Here is a 13,325-nt window from a genome sequence, read left to right as displayed (position 1 = left end):
GACCAGAGCAACCTCAAGCCCAACTGGAGTCCTTAGCAGCAGTCGTTGAGGCCTCTGAGCTAGAATGTCAATGCTGGCAGGCTGTGATTGGTCCACTTTTTCTTTGACTTCACTGGCCCAGACTCTGATTGGTCCATTTCCTCCATGAGATTACAATGCCTGGTTGTGATTGCTCCATTGTGTGAGTCCATGCAGGATATATAGGAAGACACTGTGCTCCAACCTCTGTCAGTAAACAGAGCTGGGAGCTCTTGCTTGATGACCCGCTGGACTGATTCAAGGCTAAATGAATTTTTGGTTGTGGGGACTGGTTGTCGTTTGGATTTTGGTATTTCTTTTACTATTTCTGGTTTGCCATTATTTTATTAAGTTTATTTTAGGTAGACTTGCTACCTGCCATCATAGTGGGAGGATGGAAGGACACAAAGAATCATCCTCAAGCTTCTTGAAGGAGGAGATCATCAAACAATACCAGATTAATGAGCTCATCGACAAAGGTACCTATGGACAAGTGAAGGTGGCCCATCCCCATGTCACAGAAAAGGACGTGGCATTTAAAATAGCCTGGAAGTGAGAGTCATCATCATTAGATAAAGAATGAGGTGGACATTTTTAAGACGGTATGGCACAAACACATCATCAGGTTGTACCAGGTGTTGGAGAAGGAAGAGTATGTATGTATCATCGTGGAACTGGCCACTAGGGGATACCTCCTGGGGTGGATCTGAATATCGTGCCGCCTGTATGAGGATGAAACCAGGAGGCTCATCACACAAATTCTAAGTGCTGCTCACTACCTACACCAAAACAGAATCACACACGAAGACCTTAAGTCCAACAACATCCTGTTGGACACCAAAGGCAATATCAATGTCAGTGGTTTTGGTCTGAGCATCTGACTCAACCTGGGGCAGTTGCTAACAAATGTATGTGGTGCTGTGCTATTCCACCCCTTGAAATGTTCCTGGAATTAAGCAATGATGTCCGGGAAGTGGCGCTGTAGCTCAAGTGGTAGAGCGCTCGCCTTGAGCTGAAGAGCTGAGGGACAGCGCCCAGGTCCAGAGTTCAAGCCCCACGACCGACAAAAAAAAAAAAAAAGAAAGAAATGATGTCCGGGTGCAGGTGGCTCACGCCTGTTATCCCAGCTATTCAGGAGACTTAGTTCTGAGGATCATGGTTCAAAGCCATCCCAGGCTGGCTCTACCCTCTGAGCAGACTCATACTGACACCAAAGACTAATTTGAAGAGGAGATGGCAGAGAATATATTTGGCTAGCAAAATAGCTACTACTCTTCTTAGAACAAGCTGCTGAATGTGGGCCCTGGAACAAAGCTGTTCTAGACAAAGGTGTGGAGAGCTCTAAGAGATATGAAAGATAACCTCACTTGAAAGCCAGAAGGCTGTTATTGGGATGAGAGAGATTTGTAGGTGGTCTACTAAAAAAAGTTGTAAGTGGGATCCAGGAATGGTTTGCTGTTTGCCCAGCAAGGCCCTCAATCCAGCCCAGAAGACAGGTGCACCAACTGCCTTAGGTTTCCTCAGGAGGGATTCCAGCCAAGGGACACCTAGTACTGCACTGATAAACTGGCATTGTAGTTATTAAAGCATGTAATTTTTGTGCATTGTATCAATTCCTAGCACATGCAAAATGACTTGAGCTCTATGATTTCTCTCACTTGAAATTATTAACATTAGCCTGTTACTCCTGAAAGTGGATCATTATAGCTCAGGAGGTGTGAATGTATATGTGACCATACAAAATGATGCTAACTGAAATGAAGACATAGAAACAACAGGTCTTCTTTTGTTTAGTTGTCAAGCTTGATGTAGCCAATATACTGTAGCTAGTTCTTTCTTCTTACTTTATATCATTTTTCTTTTCCTATTGGTTTTATTCATTGCAAATCCTGTCTTTGATTCTGGTACTCTGCATCCTGTATATGCATTTATCTGATTGGGGGAAGGGAAGGGAAATAACAAAATACTGAAAGAAGTACAAAAGGTGACCCATTGCAACAATGATACTCACAGGACACTATGGCAGAAATTAACTTTACAATGTAATGTGTGTGGGAGAAATGGAGGGAAGAGTCAGGGGGAGAAAAAAAAACTGCAGTACGTAACAATGTTCAATGAGAACTATAACTTACTCGTGTAAATGTAACCGCTCTGTACAGCATCTTTATAATGAAATAGATATTTAAAAATATAAAAATTGGATGGATGAGCAAGATGGCAAGGGGCAGTAGGGAAATGCCACAGCTCTCCCCAACCAAAAAGAGAGTCGTGTTCCAACGCTTAATCTCCCCCAAGAAACCGACAAGAACAAAAAGATGAACACTGAGAGAAAAACAGAAGGCAGGAAAAAAAAAGAGAGAAAAAGAATTTCAGAAAAGAGAAGCGCGAAGACCCCTTCCCCAACCTCTACTGGCCATGCAGCAATGCACCAAACCACACCCAGCCAGCCCGACAGGGGCTGCCAGACTCCCAGAGACACAGGGGTTTGTCTGCAGATCACCTGCTCAGAAGCAGCCTGAGGTACCGGTGTCAGACCCGCTGATCGCGACGAACTGAAGAAACCGCCAAGCCCAGAGCTTGCACAAAGATGCCAACCCCACCCCTCACTCTCTATCCGAGCAGAGAGGCTCCATCCTGCCAAAGCAACTCGGCCCCATGGCAAGAATTACAGAGCTACACAGAGCCACAGAACACCAGAGCAGAATCCTGCAAGGAAATGGTGGTGATCCAGAGAACGCAATTGGAGACAAACCGCAGTGCTCAGTACCTGCAGATCACCTGTGCAGAAGTCGTCTAAAGTACCAGTGTCAGACCCGCCAACCGCAATGAACAGAGAAACCTCTGAGCCGGGAACTCAGCCTCTCGGCGGGAGTGCCAGAGCTACATGGGATGCCCACAGAAAACAAGGCAGAAGACCTGCAAAGAACTGATGCTGATCCAGAGAGTACAAACAGAGACATACCCCAGCGCTCAGAACCTGCATGGAGGCCCTTCCCCCATCCCTCAGGTGGAGGAAAGAGGTCCATCCTGCAGCTTGGACCCTAACAGCATCAATTGAGGCAGAGACAAAAGAGAAACTCACAGAGCCACCACCACCCAGCCCAGCCCACAACCACCTTAATTGAATTCTTGATTTCAACGGCAACCAATGATGTACATCACACAAAAAGAACAATTAGCACCTGGGTGAGTATCCCACAGTAGACAGTGTATGCCTTAAGAGAGAACAGAGCTGGTGGGAATCCCGCGACCCTGACTCAGACACCCTATCCCAACACCTGGACCACAGGACCCACTAAAACTGGGAAATGTTCTAGAGCTCTACCAGACTGTGAAGCACACTCAGCTCGCCAGGCTACAGCAAGCGCACCCCTGGTAGGGAGCTTAAATGCCCAAGCCAGGAACAGCACCTCTGGGTCCAGACACCCAACAGTGGAAGAAATTTGAGTACCCCAGGCTGCATAAACTAGGCAGGATACACAGCAGCATAGGTCCAACCGGCATGTCCCAGGCCGGGCACTGGCACCAGATCTGGGGATCCGGTGACTGGGCAACACAACCAACTCCTCCCAACTGAAGTAAGAAGCTGCATGTGCCTCAGCAGAGGGGAGAAAAACAGGGAACTGCGTCCCCTGGGAAGCACATCTGTGACAGCAAAGACCTGGGGGCTCAGGAAAAGAGAAGCCTAAACCCTACCAGAACCCAACCCATATATTCTAGGCTGGAAATTGAACAACACAAGCCACCAGCACCTGATAATAGTCAGGAGCTCTGCTGGTAAGGTTGCTCAGCAGTAGAGTACTTGTCTTGGGTGCATGAGGCCCTGGATCTGATTCCTCAGCACCACATAAGCAGAAAGAGACAGAAGAGCTTTGGCTTAAATGGTAGGGTATCAGTCTTGAGCTGAAGAGCTGAGGGACAGTGCCCAAACCCAGAGTTCAAGCCCACAACCCACCAAAAAAAAATATCAGGAGCCCATAGCAAACTCCAGCATCTGGGACAGTGCATCCAGCACATCCAAACTCGCCAAGAGCACCTGTAGGAGCAATCTGGGCTGCTCAACTCTTCCAAAGACAGGAATTGCCAGTGATCTAAAACAGAGAACTGAGAACTCTATATGTGTCAGACCAGCAGCTGGAGGCCGGCCCTCAACAGAACCGAGATCAGGTACAGATTCTCTCTACCAGCAGAGAAACAGCAATCAAGAAAAGACAGACACCTATTGACCAAAACAAATTTTCAGATTAGTCTCCAATAATCCCTGAATCCCCATGCGAAAATCAGAAAAATCACAAGGGTTATCAACACCCAGGATAGCAAGCTATCCCCAAAAGCCAGCAGCCACCCAGGGGAGAGCCCTAGTGGGAGCAAAGCAGGAATGGAAGACAAAAGCTACATCCAAAATATGCTGGAGGCAATGACTCAGGAAATAAAGTGAGAAATAGACCAGAAAATTAAAGATCACAGGGATGAACTATCAAAAGAGATGCAGGATCTAAAACAGGAGGTACGCGCAAAAATAGAAGCAGCACACACCTCACTGAGAAGTGATATCAGTGCAAAAATAGAGGCAGTATACACTTCATTAAAAGGTGAGATCAGTACTTTGAGAGTGAACATCAAATCCATAAATGAGTCCATTTCTTCCATGCAAACCACAATGGAAGCCACAGTTAACAGAGTGAACGAAATGAAACGTAGAGTGTCAGATACAGAAGACAGGATACACCAACTGGACCAAAACATTACAGATGTGGAAAAATCACTTAAATTATGCCAAAGGGAAATTCAAGAGCAAGCAGATAGGGTCAAGAAATTTAACCTTGGTATAATTGGAATGGACGAAGGTGAGGAATATCAAAGCAAGGAAATGTTACACCTATTCAACAAAATAATCAGTGAAAATTTTCCCCATCTCAGAAAATAACATCTTACCTACATAACAGAAGCCTATAGAACACCTAGCAAGCAGGATCCCAGGAGAAACACTTCTAGACAAATTATAGTAAAAATGGTAGATCTGAATAATAAGGAAATGATCTTGCATGCAACAAAAATGAAAAAGGAGCTATACTACAATGGGAAAAAAATTAGGATCACTGCAGATTTCTCCACAGAAACACTGAATGCAAGAAAGGCCTGGGAAAGTAACATACGATCCCTGACAGCCAATAACTGTCAACCCAGACTGATATACACAGCAAAGCTAGCATTCACATTTGATGGAGAACTGAAAAATTTTAATAGCAAAGAAAAACTAAATGAATACATAAACATTAAGCCAGCATTACAAAGAATTCTAAGAGGGGGGACACAACCTGAAGAAAGCAACCAGAAACAGGGACCTGGACCCAGACAGACATCAATAAAAGTGTAACTGAGGAAGCACAGGAGGAAAGGAAAGAAGAAAACCTTAGGAAAATAGGGAATCACAGGGACCACAATGCATCTCTCTATACTATCTCTTAATAATAACGGGCTTACTTCACCAATCAAACGAAAAAGAACTGCAGATTGGCTCAGAAAACATGACCCATCAATCTGTTGACTTCAGGAGACCCACCTCTCAGCCAAACATACAAACTGTTACCTTCAGGAGACCCACCTCTCAGCCAAACATACAAACAAATTCAGAGTGAACGGCTGGAAACTGATCTGCCAGTCAAATTGACCCAGGAAGAAAGCAGGTGTAGCAATCCTGATATCTAACAAAATAAATTTTTCATTATAATCAATACAAAAAGACAACGACAGACTTTACATATTAGTACAGTGAACAATCAAAGAGGTGGATATTACTATCATCAACTTACATTAGTGCACCCAGATATGTTAAGCAAATACTCTCAAACTTACAGAATAAAATAGATCCCAATACGATAATACTAGTACACATTAACACCCCACTTTCTCCAAAGGACAGGTCTGCCAACCAGAGGATTGGCAAAGAAGCTATTGAATTAAATGAGGCCATACTTCAAGCGCAACTAACTGATATCTACTGAGTATTTCAACCTAAAAAACACAGTACACATTTTTCTCAGCAGCTCAAAGAACTTTCTCCAAAATAGACCATATCATAGTTCATGCAAGGAATTTAAGCAAATACAAGGGGATTGACACAATCCCCTGTATCCTATCTAACCACAGTGGAATGAAGCTAGTTCTCAATAACAAAGTATATTGCAGAAATTACTCAAAAACATGGAAATTGAACAATACACTTCTAAACAATGCCAGGGTAATGGAAGAGATTAAAGAAGAAATTAAAAAATTCCTACAACTCAATGAAAATGAAAACACCTCTAAAAGAAACTTTTGGGACACAGCAAAAGCAATCCTGAGGGGCAAATTTATTGCCCTCAGTGCCCACATCAAGAAAATAGAGACAGACCAAGTAAATAATCTCATGTTGCAATTAAACCAGCCAGAAAAACAAGAAAAAATGGAACCTAAAGTTACTAGATGGAGCCAGATACCCAAATTAAGAGCAGAGATTAACCAATTAGAAAACCAGAAAATTATAGCCAAATTTAACCAAATAAAAAGCTGGTTCTTTGAAAAAATAAATTAAATTGATGGACCGTTGGCAAGATTAATTAAAAAAAGAAGACAAGAAACCCATATTAACAGAATTAAGGATGCCATGGGAAAAATCACAACATGTACCCAACACATCAACAGAGCCAAGGTCAAGAATCACATGATTATCTCCACAGATTCAGAAAAGGCCTTTTGATAAAATTCAACATTCATTCATGCTAAAAGTTCCAGAGAAAATAGGAATAGAAGGAACATTTCTTTAAATAATAAAATCCATTTACGACAGACCAATAGCCAATATTATATTTAATGGGGAAAAGCTACAACCAATTCTCTTAAAATCCAGAAAAAGTCAAGGATTCCCACTGTCTCCACTCCTCTTCAACATAGTTCTGGAATCTTTAGCCAGGGCAACAAGGCAAGAAAAAGACATTAACGGGATCCGCATAGGGAAAGAAGAAGTTAAATTATCCCTTTTTGCAGATGACATGATACTATACCTTCAATATCCCAAAACTCCATCCCCAAACTCTTAGAAATCATATATCACTTCGGCAAAGAAGCAGGATACAAAATCAACCCACAAAATCAGTTGCCTTCCTGTCCACTTACAATGTACAAGCAGAAAAGGAAATAAAGGAAGCAACCCCATTCACAATAACCTCCCGAAAAATTAAATATTTAGGAATTAACCTAACCAAAGATGTAAAAGAACTATTGTATGAAAAGTATGAAAAGTTAAAGAAAAAAATTACAGAAGACACTAGGAAATGGAAAAACTTCCTATGCTCTTGGATAGACAGACTTAATATAGTGAAAATGGCAATACTGCAAAAATTTATATACAAATTCAATGCAATTCCTATTAAAATACCAAAGATGTACATCTGTGAAATACAGAAAACAGTCCCAAATTTCATATGGAATATCAAAAGAACTAGAATAGCCAAAACAGTTCTAGGAAATAAAGACAACATGGGAGAGATATCCATGCCGAACTTCAAACACTACTATAGAATTATAATAACAAAGACTGCATGTTACTGGCACAAAAACCTGAAGACAAGTAGAATAGAATAGAAGATCCAGAAATAAATACACATGCCTACAGTCAGCTGATATTTGACAAAGGAACAAAAGACATACAATGGAAGAAACACAGCCTCTTCAACCACTTGTGCTGGGAAAAATGGGCGGCCACATGCAGAAGACTAAAAGTGGGCCCCAGCCTATCACTATGCACCAACATCAACTCAAAATGTATTAAAGACCTTAACATCAAACCTGAATCTGTGAAACTACTGCAGGACAGAGTAAAAGGGACACTTGAACTTATAGGCACAGGAAGGAACTTCCTGCACAGAGTCCCAGGGTCACAACAAATTGGAGAGAGACTCTTCAAATGGGACTACCTTAAAATAAAAAGCTTCTGAACAGCTAAAGCTATCACAACCGTGCTAGAAAGACAACCAACTAATTGAGATAAAATATTTACCAGCAATATAACAGACAATGGGTTAATATCCAGTATATACAGGGAATTCAAGAAACTGATCTCTCCCAAGACTAAAAAAAAAATTACTAAATGGGCAAGGGAACTAAAGAGACTTCTCAGATGAGGAGATAAAAATGACAAAGAAACACATGAGGAAATGTTCAGCATCCCTCGTTGTGAAGGAAATGCAAATAAAGACAACCCTGAGATACTTCCTTACCCCAGTCAGAATGGCCCACAAGTCAGCCAACGACAAATGCTGGAGGAGATACAGAGAAAGAGGAACCCTATTACACTGCTGGTGGGAATGTACACTTATACAACCTCTTTGGAAAGCAGTCTGGAGGTTCCTCAAAAAGCTAATTATTGACCTCCTATAGGACCCAGTCATACCACTTCTAGGCATCTATTCTGAACAACAGGAACCAGTATACAAGGACACATGCACCTCCATGTTTATTGCAGCATTGTTCACAATAGCCAGGATATGGAAAAAACCCAGATGTCCCATCATAGATGAATGGATCCAAAAATTGTGGTATCTATACACAATGGAATATTATGCAGACATTAGAAAGGACAAAATAATAATGGCATTTGCATGGAAATGGATGGAGTTAGAAGAAATCATGTTGAGCGAGGTAAGCCAAGATCAAAGAGACAAATGGTACATGGTCTCCCTGATAAGTGGATATTAAATCCAAAATGTTAAGTGATACGACAAAATTAACAGGACTTAAGAAACAGAGAGCTTCCACTCATCTGGTTGAATCACAAGTAAATAACTCCATGCTGCTGATCACATGTATGGTATATATATGTACACTGGAGGGGATCCAGGAAGACAACACAGAACTAGAGTGAATCAGGGAAAAACATACAACAACGGGACCAATTAGCTGCACAGGACATTGACCAAAATGAACTAAGCAACTTAATGGCAGCAGTGGAAGGGAGGGAACAAATGAGAAAGAGGGAACAGCTGATGCTATGCAAAACAAAAGAAATGTACATACCACCCAATGTGGAAGAAATAACTGTATTGCAAAGCTCATAGAACTCATAAATGTTATAGACCATGATAGACAATTTGCTCCAGGAAAGATAGAATGTGTTTGTGAGTTTAACTGAGCATCACGATCCCACAATAGTTTGAAATTTGGGAAATTATGTAATCACTTAATCACAATAAAAAAACAAAAACAAAGGCTGAGCATCAGTTGTTCATGCCTATAATCTTAGCTACTCAGAAGCCTGAGATCTGAGGCTCATAGTTTGAAGCCAGCTGGGGCAGGAAAGTTCAGGAAACTTATTTCTGGTTAACCACCAGAAAGCATAAGTGGAGGTGTAACTCCAGTGTTAGAATTATAGTCTTGAGTGAAGAAGCAAAGGGAGAATGCCCTGGTCCTTGGTTCAAGTCCCATTTTAAAAAGTAAGAAAATAAAAGCATGCTAAACTTCTCAGGCATTTGGAAATATCATTCATTCTCTAATGATGAGGTGGGGGCTGGATGACTTATGTAAAACTTGCCTAGGCCAAGGACAAAAATAGACTTGGTAATTATAAAAGGCTATTCATAACGTAGTTGTTAAGATTCTTAAAAAGAATTGAATCTGAAAACTCTTGTAACTAAATAAAAAATAATATTTCTAGTTTAAAAAGCAGTGACATTAATCAAGATGTGTTGTATTCATAAACTGCTTTGAACAACTACTTAAAGATAATAATAATAATAATTAGTAGTAATAATAATAGTAAAAGGCCTAGGGGGAGACAGGCTTCCTGCAGCCTAAGAGGGTAAATTTTCTGGAACTACGGCCAGACACTTTTCCTTCTGTTTGTTCAAAATTGCAATGTGTGTTTTCTGAACATAATATACATATGATCATGAAGCCTGAAAAAAAAATTAACATGGCAAAAACTGCAATACTGACCCCCAAAAATTGAAAATGCAATACTCATCAAAATCCCAACAATATTCTTCAATTCAGTAGAGAAAACAATTCAACTTTAGTATGGAACTACTAAATTACAGATGAAACAGAAGACTTAGAAATGAACTCATGGGCCTATATTCATCTTACACACACACACACACACACACACACACACACACACACACACACACACACACACACATAATGGAATTCTATTCACTCATCTGAAAAGATGACTTTTCACTAGTCTTAAGGAAAATGAAAGGTTGGGGAAAATGATACTAAGAGAAAAGAGAAAGGAATGCAGACTCTGAGCAATATAGGTTTCATGGATTCATTCATAGTAGCTAGAAGGTGCCCACAAATCTACAAGTAAACAAGACAGATTATTATTCGTCCCAGATAGAATGACGTTTATCAAGAAACTAACAATAGTAAATGCTGGCATGGATGTAGCCAATTGGGAACTCTATTACACTGTTGGTGGGAAATTAAACTTGTTCAACCATTGTGGAATGCAGTACTGAGTTTCCTGAAAAGACTAAACATAGATCTCTTTTAAGACTCAGTAATTCCCCTCATGGGCAGTAATCCAACAAGCTCACATGAAAGCTACCAGCATAACCGTGTTCAGGGCCCAGGCCCAGAGTTTAAGGACTGGAAAAAATGTTACCATAGTTGTTTTTTTTTCCCCCAAATATGAACCATTTGCCATAAGATACCAAAACATGCCGGGTGCTGGTGACTCAGGCCAGTAATCATAGCTACTCAGGGGACTAAGATCTGAGAATCACTGTTCAAAGCCAGCGTTGGCAGGAATGTCTGTGAGCCTCTCATCTCAAATAAACTGCTAGAAAACCGGACGTGGCACTGTGGCTCAAGCAGGAGAACACTCGCCTTGTCTTGTAGATGACAACGACAGAGCCCAAGCCCAGAGTTCAAGTCGCATGTTGGACAGAAAAAAAAAAAGATACCAAATCATTCTATTAGCAGTAGCTAGGTTAGGACTTAAATTTAGTGGGTGATAAAATGGCTTCTTTGTTGAATGATAGGAAAAGATGTAGGCAATCCAAGAAAAGGGAGATTTTTTGTTGTTGTTGGTCGAGGGGTTTGAAGTCTGGGCTTGGACACTGTCCCTGAGCTCTTCAACTCATGGTGAGTGCTCTACTTCTTGAGCCACAATGCCACTTCTGGTTTTCTCGTGGTTAACTGGACATAAGAGTCTCACAGACTTTCCTGCCCAGGCTGGTTTTGAATAGCAGTCCTCAGATCTCAGCTTCCTGAGTAGCTAGGATTACAGATGTAAGCCACTGGCACCAGGCTAAAAATGGGGATTTTTTAGAAAAGAAAATCCACTTCTTCACCTGTGTCAAAACCTCAGATATCACTATTAGAACATTTCATCCTCAAATCATTTCTTCAGATATCTGTTAATTTTCTCTTTTCCTTCATGTGGGAATACTGCGGTCAATATCATTTCAGCTGTGGTACTGGATCAATTGTATGGTAATTGCTAGCATCTAAATCAAGAACTGTTACAGGAAAAGAAATGAAACCCTCATTTGGAATAATTGTTTTCTCTTTTTATTACAAATCAGTGATTGATTACTTCCTAGTGTGATATTGGACGTCCAAACAGAGTGATGGCATTTTATTTCTCTTCAGCCTTCTCTCACATGTGGTCAAATATTTAAGAACACAAATATTTCCATTGATAATTCAATAGCTGACCTCTAAGAAAATGTGCATTTCTGGACTTTGCTCTCTTGTCCTTACATGTGCAGGGTTTCAATGATTTGTATGTTCTACAAGGAATTCTATTTTCCAATCTTTGTGTGACCAATTTTAGTCTCTCTGATCAGTCTTTCTGACTCTTTCTCTGGAGTCTCATTTCAGTCTGCCTCATAATATTAGTTATTAGCTAAATAATTTACAGAGGAGTCACATTTGCGTGAGCAAGGTAATGAGCAAGGTAAAAAAAAAAATTGTTACCTCCTCCTTTATTTTTCCCCTACCATCCTTTCCCTCCCAGCTACATAAGTACACAACCCTCCTCCATTACCCCACCTTAATTGTAAAGTTCATTTTTCAACGTAATGTCTTGTGTATCTCATGGTTACAATGTGTCAACCTGTACCCCTATTTAAGCATTTTGTTTTCTTTCTTTCCCCTCCACAAATTAGAGGAGCGTATATAGAAGATGTAGGCGCACCAACTTCAAATACAGTGAAAACAGGAATTATAGCAGGAGAGAGGAACATATAAAGAAACAAAAAAATCACATCGCACATTATACATATGTTAGAAACAATAGCAAGAAAGAAAAAACCACTTGTGTCCCTATCTTGGGGTTCATGTCCCTTAACATCATCCTTTCTGGTCATATGCAGATAGCTTTTGACCTTTTCTTCTTAACCCAGACAAATATTAGTTATTGAAAATTAGGGAAACCATGGGACCAATGTTAATTTGGACGTGGCTTACTTCACTTAATATAAGTTTTTCCAAGACTTTCCAGTTACTAACAAATGGGGCAACGTTATTCTTTCTGATGGAGGCATAGAATTCCATTGTGTATATATGTCACATTTTCTTGATCCATTCATCTGCTAAGGTATTGGGGTTGGTTCCATATATTAGCTATCTTAAAGAATGCAGCAATAAATATAGTTGTGCTGGTAGCTTTAGTATGGTCTTCTTTGTGATCATTTGGGTAAATGTCCCAAAGTGGGATTGCTGGGTCATAGGGGAGCTCTATGTGGAGTTTTTTGAGGAACCTCCATACTACTTTCCAAAGTGGTTGAATAAGTTTTGTACTCCCACCAAGAATGCAGTATGGTTCCCTGGTGGCCACATCCCCTCCAGCATCTGTTGTAAAAGTATGGAATGCTTCAGAAATTTGTCTGTCATCCTTGTACATGAGCCACGCTAATCTTCTCTGAAATGTTCCAATGTTTCTGCTATGCATTTCATTTTGTACTCCTGAACTTGGCGAGTGATTTTAGGTGTGTCTACAACAGTAGAATCAGCATAAATCAAGCCAGCATTTCTTCATTGAAGATACAAGGAAAGGACACAGGTTGCCACATTGTAACAATGAAATATACAAGACACTCTATGGGGGGGGTGGAGCGACATGTTGGGGAGGTATGAAGGGGCGGAATGGTAGGGGAAAGACAAAGGAGGGGCTAACAATGTTCAATAAGAAAGGGACTAATTACCTTACTTACGTAACTGTAACCCCTCTGCACAGGGACTTTACAATAAAAATATAAATTGAAAACATACAAGGAAAACTTCTGTACTTATAGGAAGTTGTATTTGTCACACAA

General features: G+C 40.7%; 1 non-coding gene across 1 annotated transcript; it reads right to left on the bottom strand.

The window, feature by feature from the left end:
- Positions 1-12,868: 12,868 nt before the first annotated feature.
- Positions 12,869-12,972, bottom strand: LOC138825647 (U6 spliceosomal RNA). The gene has a single exon (XR_011371453.1). It is a non-coding gene; the product is annotated as a U6 spliceosomal RNA (small nuclear RNA).
- Between the last annotated feature and the right edge of the window lie 353 nt (positions 12,973-13,325).

This window comes from Dipodomys merriami, unplaced genomic scaffold (assembly GCF_024711535.1).
Source record: "Dipodomys merriami isolate MVZ:Mamm:240054 unplaced genomic scaffold, mDipMer1.0.p SCAF_139, whole genome shotgun sequence".
NCBI lineage: Eukaryota > Metazoa > Chordata > Mammalia > Rodentia > Heteromyidae > Dipodomys > Dipodomys merriami.
The sequence above is the reverse complement of the archived record's forward strand: the minus strand, read 5'-3'. Positions and strand labels throughout refer to the sequence as shown.